The following is a 13,589-nucleotide window of genomic DNA, read 5'->3' as shown; positions in this document are numbered from 1 at the left end:
GAACCCTAGTAGATGTTGATAATATCAAATATCAAAATCCTAAGGATTATTCTGATGTCTCATGCTACGATGCTTATACTCATCAAGATGTTGATAATGATGAGATGGTTTCGGCCGAAGTGGTTCATGATTTTATTAAATACTTTGAGGAAGCAAAATTGCAGCTCGTTGATACTATGAAAGGTCTCGATGTTAAGAACTGAGTTGAAAAAGGTTAACTCTGACTTTGTTCTCATGAAGACACATGTTAAAGATCTTCTCAATGAGGATATCTTCTCTGAAGAAGCAATGGATACTGTCAATCACAAGCTCAAAGGACTCAAGACTCGTGAAGGATCTGAAAGAGCTCTTTGATTTCAGTTCATGATCGGTTTTGTTGGTTTGAGAGTCTTTTTCTTTTAGCTTGTTGGTGTTTATTTTGTCTAGGAAACTTCTTATGAGAATTTATTCTTGTATTTTAAGAAGGATAACCAGGGTTTGGAATAACAATTATTGTGAGTACACATAGCTATTGCAAACGATTTTCATCTTGCAATGTTTTTAGATTTATTTATTTAAATTCTAAGTTATTTGGAAGATGATTTTGAAGTATTAATCTTTATTGGTTTTATATATTGCAAAAAATTGTTATGGGATATATGTGTTTGCCTCTGTGAACTATGATTGTCCCATATATGTCAAAAGTTAAGTCTACCGACTCATTATGCAAATATTGATGGAAAATAGAATGAACTTTTGAAGTCAAATATTAAGTTTATGATATCATTATGAATATATTGATGAAAAATAGAATGAATCTTTGAATATTCCACAGTATTGATCTTTCCCTGATCCACTTCTATGTGAAAGTACTATATGCCTCCGTAAGTTTTCTTATGTTGAGCATTTCCGGTTCAATTAATCATTAAGGTTCCTTTGTGGTTAATTTAATTGAGTATTCTGGATACAAATTCATGTTTCATGTGATTTGTTAATGTCCAAAGAAATCCTTCCTTTCTTGCAAAAGTAAGGTCGCTCTTGTTATTATTTCGGGAATAACATTTTATGGGGGAGAGTTCTTAATTGAAGTTTTGCTTAATTGCCAAATCCTTGTGGGGAGTGCGGTTGTGGAGTATTGTAGGAGTTATCTTGTATCTTTATAAACTCCTTGATGAATACACTAAGTTTCGACTATGTGAAATCATCGAAACAAAGTTGATATGTTCCTTTTTAGTCATGAAGTATCTCGTTGAGAATTTCATTATGATCCCGTTAGTTTTCGTACCTTTGCCAATTTATATTGACAAAAAGGGGGAGAATTATTTTGTAGTTCACACTACATATACATATAGTTTGCGGATCATTATGTAAGGGGGGGTGGTTTTCATTGTGAGATGAAATATTGACTAAGGGGGAGTGATACATATTTTTATTTTTATTTTAATAGGAAAGAAATGGGGAGTGATACATATCACCATAGTATAATTGTCAAATTTTTGATACAATCGAACTTTGATGTTGTGTAATAATACTATGAACACTATATAACAATACGAAAACATCTTATTGTTATGCTACGGATCTTCAACAACTACGATGTTGAGTTGAACACGTTCAGAATCACTGGAGTACTTGGAAGTGACGAAGATTTTGAGTAATGTTGAAGAACCAAGGAAATCAAGCATTTGGATGATAAGCTACAAAGTTTATTTATTTTGTAATCCATGTGAATTGATAGTTTTGTCACTAAAATTGACAAAGGGGGAGATTCTTAGAGCACTTCTCGGTCGAACTCGCAAGTGTTTCTATCTCAAGCTTGTTTGTCAAGTTTAGTTGTCAAAACTATAAGTCTTGAATTCTAGTCTACTTATAGCTATGTCTCGGATTAGGATAAAAATGTGTAGTTGAGCTTTAGACTTCACGACGTTCATCGATTGAAGACGAAGAACTACTAAGGGGATCTTGTGGAACTTCATCAACAAAAGGTATGTGGAGAATTGAACTCATATATCACTCAGAAGTCTATTTCTATTCTATCTCATATTGAGACAAAAGTCGTATAGCTATATAGACTTTACATTATACATATTTGATATTTTGAGTTGAGTTTAGCTCTTATATCTTTCTCGAAATATGTGTTGGTAAGGTTTTGCTTTAACCAAGTTTATCTTTTATTCTTGACGAAAGTCAAAAGATGATCATGTGAAAATCGCATGGTAACATCTTATATGATTTGTGTGAGACAGTCATTTGATGTAGACTCGGAATGTTTCGTATTGATCATTTAATCACTTGAAAATTGCTTTGAAGCTAACAGTTTGTGTGAGACATCTATTCTCATCTTCCAAGAATGTTTCAATGATTAAAATGAGAATTTGGAACAATTAACCATTGATTGGATATAGCACAATATGCGTACTTGTATGCTAACTGTTGCAAGTGTATTCCAAGTCCGGGAATTTAGCATGCATACCCATATGCGTACTGATTAAACAGTTGAAGTACGGGAACTATAGTATGCATACACGTATGCGTACTGATTTCAACTGAGTTCGGTCATGAACGACAGTATGCGTACCCGTTTGCATACTGGTGAACAAGACCAAGTCCGAGAACTTAGGTATGCGTACCTGTTTTCATACCTGCGTGGGTTAAGTTCTAAAATCGGCTAAGTATGTTTACATACTCATGAAAAAAATACATTTATATAATAAGGAATGCAATCTTTGCAAACCGTTCCTATAATGTTCATGAATTATTCGAGTGAATCAAAACCGACTTTGCTTCAATGGTGTCTTGTATACTTCTATGAGAATATAAATAATTAAACAACTCTATAACTAGTTTCATTTGAGTCATTTGAACTAGTTGTGATTAAGATGAACAAGGTTGATATGAAAGTGTTATATGGCTAACTTCGGTTAACTATTGTTGAGCCAACTAAGTGTACACGTTTAGGTACGGTTACCCATATCTAAATAAAGGTACATTTCATTTGTGTGTAACAAGATAAAACAATCTAACGGTTGAAAGATATTAGCTTGAATCTAATCAGGTTTTCATCTAACGATGAATATTGAATGCTTTGTTACCAAGGTAACATTGATTGCAAACTCTGATTTGAAGACTATATAAGGGATAACTCTAGAAACTGGGGAGTCGATTCTCCTTTAACCTAGGTTTTCCCTAAAACCATTATAGGTTAATGACATAAAGACTTCATTGGGATTCTGAAGCCAGACCCAAGTATTTTCTCTGTGGTTGCGTGTTCTGGTCTTACTTTTTTCTAACGTATTGAGTACTATCTCTTCTAAGATTTGCTCGATAATTAATCTTCGACAGGTAAGATATAAAAAGTAATCACAAAGCTCTTCGTCTCGTTCTTTGTGATTCCATAATATCTAGTTCCGCTACCATACGGTTAAGTTATTGTGAGGTGATTCATATTACTAGGCTATTCTTCGGGAACATAAGTCCGGTGTATCAATTGGTTCTTGTTCACCTTGATTTTTCAAAAGATGGAAAAGAACTTCGTAGGTATTTCTGTGGGAGACAGATTTATCTATTCAATATACTTTTCTGTGTGAGACAGATTTGTTTATCAAGTCTTCGACTTTGGGTCGTAGCAACTCTTAGTTGTGGGTGAGATCATCTAAGGGAATCAAGTGCGTAGAGTCCTGCTGAGATTCAGAGACGTAAGGAACATGATTGTACCTTAATTAGTGTGAGATTGGTTAGGGCTGAACTACATTCCAGTATGAAATTAACTTGTAGTAGGCTAGAGTCTGTAGCGGCTTAATACAGTGTGGTGTTCAAAACTGGGCTAGGTCCCGGGGTTTTCTACATTTGCGGTTTCCTCGTTAACAAAACTTCTGGTGTTTGTGTTATTTCTTTTCCGCATTATATTTTCTATATAATTGAAATATCACAGGTTGTGTGCAATTCAATCAGTTGGTGAATCCAACCTTTGGTTGTTGATTGAAATTGATTGACGCTTGGATATTGGTCTTTGGTACCATCCAAGTTATTTCTCATATTAATCTGGCTCACAGGTTTCTATCTATTCGATTGCAGATCAATTTCAGAAATTGATATATAACTCTTGGATATATTTTCCTTGATTGAGTCTGACTGTCAAAGTTGATTCTCTTGGAATTATATTGGAGATAGTACATACATATTGCTAAACTAAATATTGAGTGTGGTTTTTAGACCCCCGGTTTTTCAGATAGTAGTAGTAATACGTTTAACAAATCTTTTTTTAAGCACCCGGTTGAACAAATGTTCATATACAAACTGAACAACACGAGGAGACTTCCATCTCATACTTGTTAAAGATATGTGTTATGTTCAAAAAACGATATTTGTTTAAAATTTTGGAATTCTAAATAATCAATCCATTTCAAATCAATAGGCTTGTTTGTCTGTAAATTTGCACACAAACAAGCTTATTATTTTGACACGAAGGGAGTATGTACTCAATGTGCAGGCTTTCCTTGTTATCTCCAGATTTAATGTTTCCATTTAAGTGTTATTTGTATCCGTACTCGTGAAATATTGGTAAACGAACATAAATTTTTAAGATTGTAGTATAATTTGCGTAAAAATGATCATTATTTAAAGGTATTGTGGCCTCCTGACAAGCTGGAGCATCTCACATTAATTTAGCCACTTCCAGAGATCATTAACATTTATCTTCTTTAAGATGGTCCACCTGATAAGACAACTGGTCCTACACTGAATCCGGAAAATAGGCCACCAGTTTGGATACATAACCATGAACCAGTAACAAAACCTAACTCGCCACAATATTCTACCACCATAAATTTCTTGTGGCCACAACTTTATCCACCAAAAATACGACTTCTTCTTGTGGAAAACATTAAATAAAGTATTATTTATCCTCACAAAAAGTCAGATTCATGCTGTCTATATCTACCTTTTCCCGAATCGTAATTTGGAACCTAAATGGAAAACCATCTCAGTAGCGGTTGGAATCTCATCTTTTCTCACCACTTGATCGATACAAAGTTCACTCGCCACAGGTATAAACCAAACCACCACAATCTACCGTCCAGCATATATCACCTCTTTTTTCGTTATCTTCTTTGGGCATTCCGGTTATCCAGAAATGAGCTTATACATAAAAGAAAATTGTGACTCTCTTCCGACATCGTCAGGGTTGCCGTATGGATGCAATATGAGTTACCTGGGATAGTAAGGTATGTTCCCCACATCTATCGAACCATACACCTTTACCAAACAACATCAATCACATGATCACTAAAAAAAATCAGTTGGATAAACACCTCCCCGTACCAGAATGGACAGAGTTTGATATTAGTGGAGTCACCCACGACCTGTTAAATTGAGTTTCATACGCAGGAATCATTGAACTACATGGTTTCAGCAACGACGTACAATATTTAGGGATAACCACAGCTTGGTGGAGAGGCATGGGCTATGGTTATGGAGATCTGAACAACAACAACCGAAAAAGGCAAGACTCTTCATTGAATCAGACTTTCTAAACCTACTTTATTTTGTCAACCACAGATCTGCACCACCGTGGTACTTGAAAAATCTGGTTAATAAAATTAGTGGCGCCTAATGTGATTAATTCTAGAACATATACTCTACCATATTTTTAGAGAATGCAACTATTTGTACCCTCTGTAAAACAACTGCAAAACCCGTTAGGCAAGCCCGCCTAGCCCGTATTTATTTCCGCTAACCCAAAAGAAGGTTCTAGAAGTTTCCAGCTGCCCAAGTTACTTGCAAATGAAGATCAACTCAGAATTAGAATCTAACATAAACTATATAAATTTATGGGTCAAAATCTTAAGAGGGAAGAGTTTTTCCATGCAAAACCCATGAGAAACCATTGTAATGATTATATCAATAAAACATCTCTCCCCAAGGGATTCATCCGTGAATGTAGTCATAACTTGTCGAACCACGTTAAATTATTGTCTCATTTATTTATATTCTACTCGTGTTCTAATCATATCACATCATCATTATCAAATCAATTATGTTTTGTGAGGAAAGTTATTTTGGTACAAACATTTGGCGCCGAATAATCTTTTTATATCATCATAAGTCTCGGTGATCTTTACAAAGTCAATTACTCACAAAATAATAATTAATATGGATTGATCACTTTATTCATATTTTTCTTCTCCTACTCCATCACGTCAAAAATGTCCGAGCCTCTTGTTGTTTTTTGTCTATATTGGTTATGCATGTATCATACAAACACATATTTATATTATCGGGTAGTTTGTTTTGTAAGTGTCTATTTGTGAATATTTAAGTACCAAGATCAATGCTGACGAGTACTAGTGATGTGGCATATGGTTCGCTTCAATATTAATGCTTCATATATGGAAAAAAATATGAGTTTACACCTTATTAACCCTCACTCAGCTTGGATTTGCGTAGTATTTATAATAATACATAACTAAAGAAAATAACTATTAATAGTGCCAGACAATAATGTATTTCGAAAAGGTATAATACTACGATTAGCAAACATGAGAAACTTGTTGTTAGGGATGCACCTTGGTTTGACACTGAGGAAATAACGTTCTCAAATAGGTAGAAAAAAATATGAAAACCAAGTTGTACGCCAAGTATTTTTTTATTGTCCGGTACATAAAATAAGAGTTCTGTAGTTTACAACAGAGGAAACATGTATAAAAGTATAGATGACATTGCTCGGACCCTTCAATGTTTAGCCTTGCACCATCATAAGTATTCACAATCTCACATATCACGTGAGCATCTAAGTGTTGCTCTCATAGAAAGCACAAAGTATCGCCTAACACCCGAGTATACAAATCCTTGTTCCTGGGGATTTGTAGGACCCCAAAAGGCCTCGTCAACATGGAGAACCCAAAGAGCACCTTATTAGTCCCATATCACTCAGAAAGCGTCCAGAGCCTGGGCTAGTAAGGTGCGCTTCAAATTCTCCATATTGGCCCAGCCCATGTGGGTGTCCAAAGGGTGAGAAATATATATAGTCTGTAATGGTCGAGGGGGTGTTACGAACTTGGTATCAGAGTCGAGGATGGATCTCTTGGGGGTGTATATGAAATAGTCCCATATCACTCAGGAAGCATCCAAAGCTGGGGTAATAAGGTGCATCTTGGATTTTCCATGTTGACAAGGCCTATTGGGGTCTTAAAAATCCCTAGAACAAAACAACCTACCAAAGGTTCGGCAATATCGTCGGTCGAGGGGGAATTACCGGTAGCCCAACTTTTTGAACCAAATCATAACCAATGACTTTGTGAGTGTAACCTACCCATGTGTTATACCGTTCTAAATTTGATATATTATTATATGCTTTAGAAAAGGCACTAACCCTATGAAGTGTGTTATGCTTGTGCATTATGTAACACAATAAAACTAAGGTATACTCGGGAAAATTGATGTTCACTGTATAAAGAAATGGTTTTCTTTACACTTTACAGGTATAAGCACACAGTATGTACAAACCAACTCCACTAGATCTTCCTCCTGAACATTTCTGGCGTAAGCCACCAAACATGTTTTACAACATGCCTCAATATATTTCCACCCTACCTTATTTATAGTGGAGATATTCTAAAAACTCCACTGAATCGAATTAAAACGGTGAGTATATGTTAAAAGGACTAAATACCAAATGAGTACTTCCAATTTGATTTCCACATGAAAACTTATGGTATACCATATATTCAAAATATTTTAGATCCATTTATATGATGTGTAGTTGACTTGTTGTGTTCTTTATCTAGGTTTTGAATCACATCTGTGTCATAACAAGATGAGGTCCACAATTCACTTTGAAACAAACTCTTAAAACCTAGTTTTCTTCATCAAATCCGATCATGCAAACAAAGGATGAGATAAACACCATAAATCATAATAGAACATAACTATATAAAAGGCAAGCAGGCGGAAAACTGATTGGCAAACCATGGTGCTGACGGAATTTAGATAAGTTCTTTCTCGCCTACCACATGGGATCATAACCATATTGTATAATTAAATGACTCCACGGGTACAATTTATCCGCATGTATTTTTTTTCTAATTTAATAATATTTTTTTTCTAATTTAATAATATTAATTTTCTAAAAGATAATTATGTATCGGAAGTACTTAAACAAAATATAAAGTATACATCCCACACATGATTTATTGACAAGGAAATCTCTGGGACCAAGTGAAAAGACGCGAGAACCGATTATACCACCAATTCGTTTTCTTTTTACATATATCAGATACACCTTCTGGATCTTTTCGACTCCTAAAGATCAGACAGACAAGGTGACTTTGATAATAATCTAAGTTTGACTAGGAAACAATTATAAGATCGATCAAGGTATGATTAATGTACAACTGTAATTAATTTAATTATAAAATAATTATAATACAAAATTAAAGTTAACTCAAACATATAATATTTTGTTAACGTTGTGCAGTTTTGAATACCGTCAGAATTAAGCAACTACAAAAATGCCTACTCGCAACCTTGTGTGGTTAAAATAGAATAAACTGCCCCTAGTTACTTAGTTTATTCAGTATCCTAGCGCCTACAACCATAATGGCCAACACACATGTATACTCAACAAAATCCACTGTCAATATTTGCTTCGCAATCCGTTGTGAAGATTTTTGAATCACTCAATAAAATCCACTGTCAAGAGTTACTTCGCAATCTGTCATGAAGACTTCTGCAACCCTATCCTTTTGGACGTCTACCAAATGTACATTAAAGGATCAACATGTTTGGTAACCACTCACTACCAAAACACAAATAAAATACTATATAATTAAGTTCAAAATCAATGCTCTTCCGTTCAGATCTAAGATACCAATAACATATAAGATCTGAAACTCCTTAATCAAAATTTATGATTGTAAAGTAATCCACTGGATTACAAGATTTACTTATGCAACCAAACAACTTGTTAATCCATAGCAATTGCGTTTATCTAAGATAAACTACTTGTTTGTCCAAAACAGTTATCAAGCCTCGCAGATAATTTCATCCAGGTCAAAAACACAAAAGAACTTCAAGTCTTGAAAGTGTTCAATCTTCCTACTCTTCAAAAGTAATAACTTGCACTTGATTCCACTATACGATTTGCGTCACGAAATGAAGTATGTTTAACGTTATCAAATTAATAGCTCTATCAATATATTCTAGATCATTAAATTTGTATAGCAGAAGAGAATGACCATAGAATAAAAAAAATATCTAGAAGATAACTATGCATTAGTTCAACTAATAAGTAATAAACATCGAAAACTAAAATGCGATCCTTAATTTCCATATGACGGTACCACTAGAGCCTTTTGATTCCAAAGAAGGCTTTAAAGAAGTTAATCAAGTCTTCATCCAAATTTAATTAGATCACTAAATTCCATGAACTAACTTACACACGACTAAACGTGTTCTGGAATGAGTTTGTAAGAATATAAAATTATGTTACTTATAGTGTGATGAATAAGGATTATTTGGAAACAAGATACATATTCCGAAATAAAAATTAGGAAGATACACAATCAAATCCACTTTTGAATTTAGCTTATATCTTGATTTTATATGATTTATTAACATGAGTATCTCATTTTTAATAAATACGAAATATTTTCTCCAAAATATATAATCAACGATATTTTCCAACATTAATATTTGAATATCCTACTAGTATGATAACCAATATCAACTAGTTACAAATCTATGTACTTTTCTTATATTAGTCGTCTGGTTACGTATAGTACAATATTCTGGGAAAAATAAAACATATGTAACGATATGAACAAAATGGTAATGTTAGTAGTATTCATAAGAAGACAAATGAAATGTTATTTGGTTAGAAAAACGTACATACCCTTGATATATATTTCGAAATTTTTTTGGTGAGTATGCTCTAATTATAATTTCATATATGTTTAAACACTAATTTTTATTTTTATTTTATCGAAAAATAATTTGGATAAACATACATTTCGATCCCAAGTCACTGGTATCATCATCCAATGATTTTCTCATCATATTACACCGACATTAGTGTAAACACTAATTATCTATTCATCATTATATTTACTTAGATTATTTATCCTCCTTTTGATTTCTAATTGAATTAATAATTTATTTTACAGGTCATATGAATAAGATTAATAAAGAAAAACAATAATAATCTTATAATACGATATATTTGTTGTATATCATATATCAGCAACAATTACTTTTCTATGGCTTTATTACCTTGACTAACCTATCATAATCTTTTCTTCATCATTTTAGTGCTTATATAACAATCAATCCAAATTGGGAGGTCTAAGTGGAGAAACCTAAAGTTTCGGAGGAGATTAATAGATAACATTTGTTATTGATGCATTTTAATGTGGTCAGAATGATTATATCTCTCGTATACTTGTTGGAACATAATCTCTTATTGTAAAGTTTTTTTTTAATTTTTCGTGAAATTGTTTCAAGCCAAAAAAAAAGTTATACAATATAACTTCCACTACATAAAATTCATGTTTAGCTACAAAAAATTCGCGGATTAACATTGTGGATTTGCAACTAAATCTGGTCGTTGATGATGTGCACTCGTTTACACAGACTGAGTTAGACCTCTTGGAGTCAACCATGATAGAGTCATATCTGATCCGCCACATACAAAATTCACTAATGTTGGGAGGATAGGATATGACTTGGGAGGCCCTTGTTGGATATCCGATTGTTATTTTATGGGAAATTGCAACTGCAGTCCTTGTCCTAGGGGGTTCAGCTTAAACATCCCCACAGATGATTAATTTATTAAACTGGCCACTCTTGCTCATTAGTATTATACTTCATTCACATCCACCACCACCGTCAACAACAAGCTATCGATGAGAATATGATAACAGTAACATAAAATTTAAGTATTCTTTTTATTTTCTTTGGTTTGATACAGTTTTCTGTTTGTTCAGCTTGATAAATAAATTTGCGTATCTTATATTAGGAGTTATAGTAATCTGGAAAATATGTTTAATTATTTTAATTATTAATGCCCTGATTAATCTAAGGGATCTTATTTGATTTTTGAAAACTTCAGTTTTTGGTCACACTGGTGCTAAAAATAACTACGTCAAAGGTTATAATAGCGCTGACTTGGTTGACTTTGTCTTTGACATTTTCAAAAATTATGTTGAAACAAAGATCGTTTAAAAGGTATAAAATCTTATAAATCCTAACTTATTATTTTTATTTTTATTTTCATTTTTTTGTACATCTGTTTGGAGGCCAGAATTTAGAGTTTCTAGTTACCAATAGTTTTTAGAATTAGTTTACCTTTCATATTAAATAGATCTATTATGATGTTCTAATACATATGATTTTTGTACATATGATTTAAGTGTCCATTGCATACTTGTTTAAGCTATTATTCTTGCATATTTTCGTATTATTACTCTTGTTTTCTCTTATTTTCCTTTATTAGGTGAATCATCCAAATAGGAGCTACTAAGTGATGAAAATATCTAGGAAGAGAAGTATTCCAAGTATCCAAGTCTAAGAAAAGTGGAAGAAATGCGACGAGAAGGAGCAAAACACTCAAAATAAAGAGACGGGCCAAAGACCAAGCTTAATTCATTCAAATTCAGGATTTCTTATCACCATCTTGAAGAGAATTGAAAGAGGAAAAGAATGCAAAAAAGAATGAGGTCATTGCGAGTTTGGACGAAGAAGTTGTGGCCAAAACAAGCTTTTTATCAAATACCGAAGACAACCAAGTATGCAAACGGATTTTAAGTATGCAAATGGGTATGCATGCTTATTCCCCTGGATTTTAATTAAAATTTAAGTATACAAACGAGTATGCATACTGGTGAAGGCCAAAACTCACGGTTAGGGTCTTTATTTTATATTTTCGGGTCGGGTTCTTGAACCAAACTAGATACTTGAAGGCCAGGCAATGTAAACCTATATCGAGAGGTATTGGGTCATGAATGAAATATCATCAAGGGATCACGAAATTATAAGTCTTGGAGAGGAGAAACAACACACAGAGCGAAAGCTAGGGTTTCAGAGCGGTTCTTCAATCGTAACGATATCTCTTAACTTTTCTCATATGTATATCATGGATGTTTCTACATACATGAGTAGCTAAACACCTATCGATTGAGGATTAATTCTAAGTTTTAAACAAGATTTGAGTTATTATATTAATCTACTTTGAAGTTCTTCATATGATTATCGCTTGTTTATACAATATCGAATATTTATTATTGATTGATAGATTGTTTAGGTGGCCAAGTAAATTGATTTGTTGATTTAATCTATTGCTAGTATCGAGTTAGGAGATAAGTAATCGTCGAATAACTTACACACAAGTAGAGAACATGAGACCTTACAGAGGGATTCCGTGGAGCGATTGTGGGTATAAAGAACACTAGAAAGTGGACCTTGAGATAAGAGTCTAACTACTAGGATCAACCTATAAATTCATAAAAGATAAAGCATTCGACCAAATTACACATTGAGTGAGCTACTACTAGGTGGTTTAAACGAATAGAATCTGACATTGGAGAGCTTCCGTACTCAGTGATAAAAAGGAATTTAGGGATTAACACTGAGGTAGTTGTTATTCCACAGTTGGTGATAATCCATGGTTAATGACGAGTAGGCAACTATAATAACTCATTGACGGTTTATTAACAAAGAAGGATTCCTCGATCATATATCTCTCTATTGATTACAATTCAACTTTATTTTCTTTGATTATTTATTTTGTTTAAAATCTAAAACAAAACTCCCCTTTGTGACACTTTGACAACTAAAACTCACTGCTCTTTGTGGGAACGATCCTTGCTTCCATTCTATTACCAGTTAATTGTGTGGAAATAAGATTATTAATTTGATTGCACTTACGACAAACATCAAATTTTGGCGCCGCTGTCAGGAGCAGTCGCTAATTGATTTATTATTTCTTTAGCTTGTTTTTATTTTCTCTTTTGTTCTTGTGAGTTGTCATGTTTCCGTACGGAAATAACATGTACGGAGTACAAGATTACACATACAACAGCGGTAATAAATATGATTTTCAATATCATTCATATGACAACTACCAACCAGCCTATGGGTATAATCAAAACCAATCTTTTGGCTATGATCATTATCCTACTGAACCTTACGGATATTCTCATACATGTCAACAACCTTATGACGGGCATTTAAGTGAACAATCACAAGGATGGGAGGATAATTATGTTTCTAATCATGATTCTACTAGTCTTGCAGATCTTATGCACCAATGTATGAATAGTTTGGATCAGGAAAACCAACGTCTGGATGAGCATAGCAAAAAGACTGAGGATACATTCCAAGAACTTCAAAGGTATATAGATTTCATGAAGAATCGCATTGCTTAACTCATCGAGACAATGAATGAAGAAGAAGTTTCGCATCAAAACCAAATTAATTATGAAATTCCTAGGACAACAACAAATATTTTGTAGATGAGCAACCTTTGGAAATTCCATGTAACAATGATGAAGTTATTCCAACTCCGGATCTTAATAGTGATCATTCGCCTTGGTATGACCGAATCATTGTTATGAACG

The sequence above is a fragment of the Papaver somniferum genome, chromosome 5 (genome assembly GCF_003573695.1).
Source record: "Papaver somniferum cultivar HN1 chromosome 5, ASM357369v1, whole genome shotgun sequence".
Lineage (NCBI taxonomy): Eukaryota > Viridiplantae > Streptophyta > Magnoliopsida > Ranunculales > Papaveraceae > Papaver > Papaver somniferum.
This window is presented reverse-complemented; position numbering follows the sequence as displayed.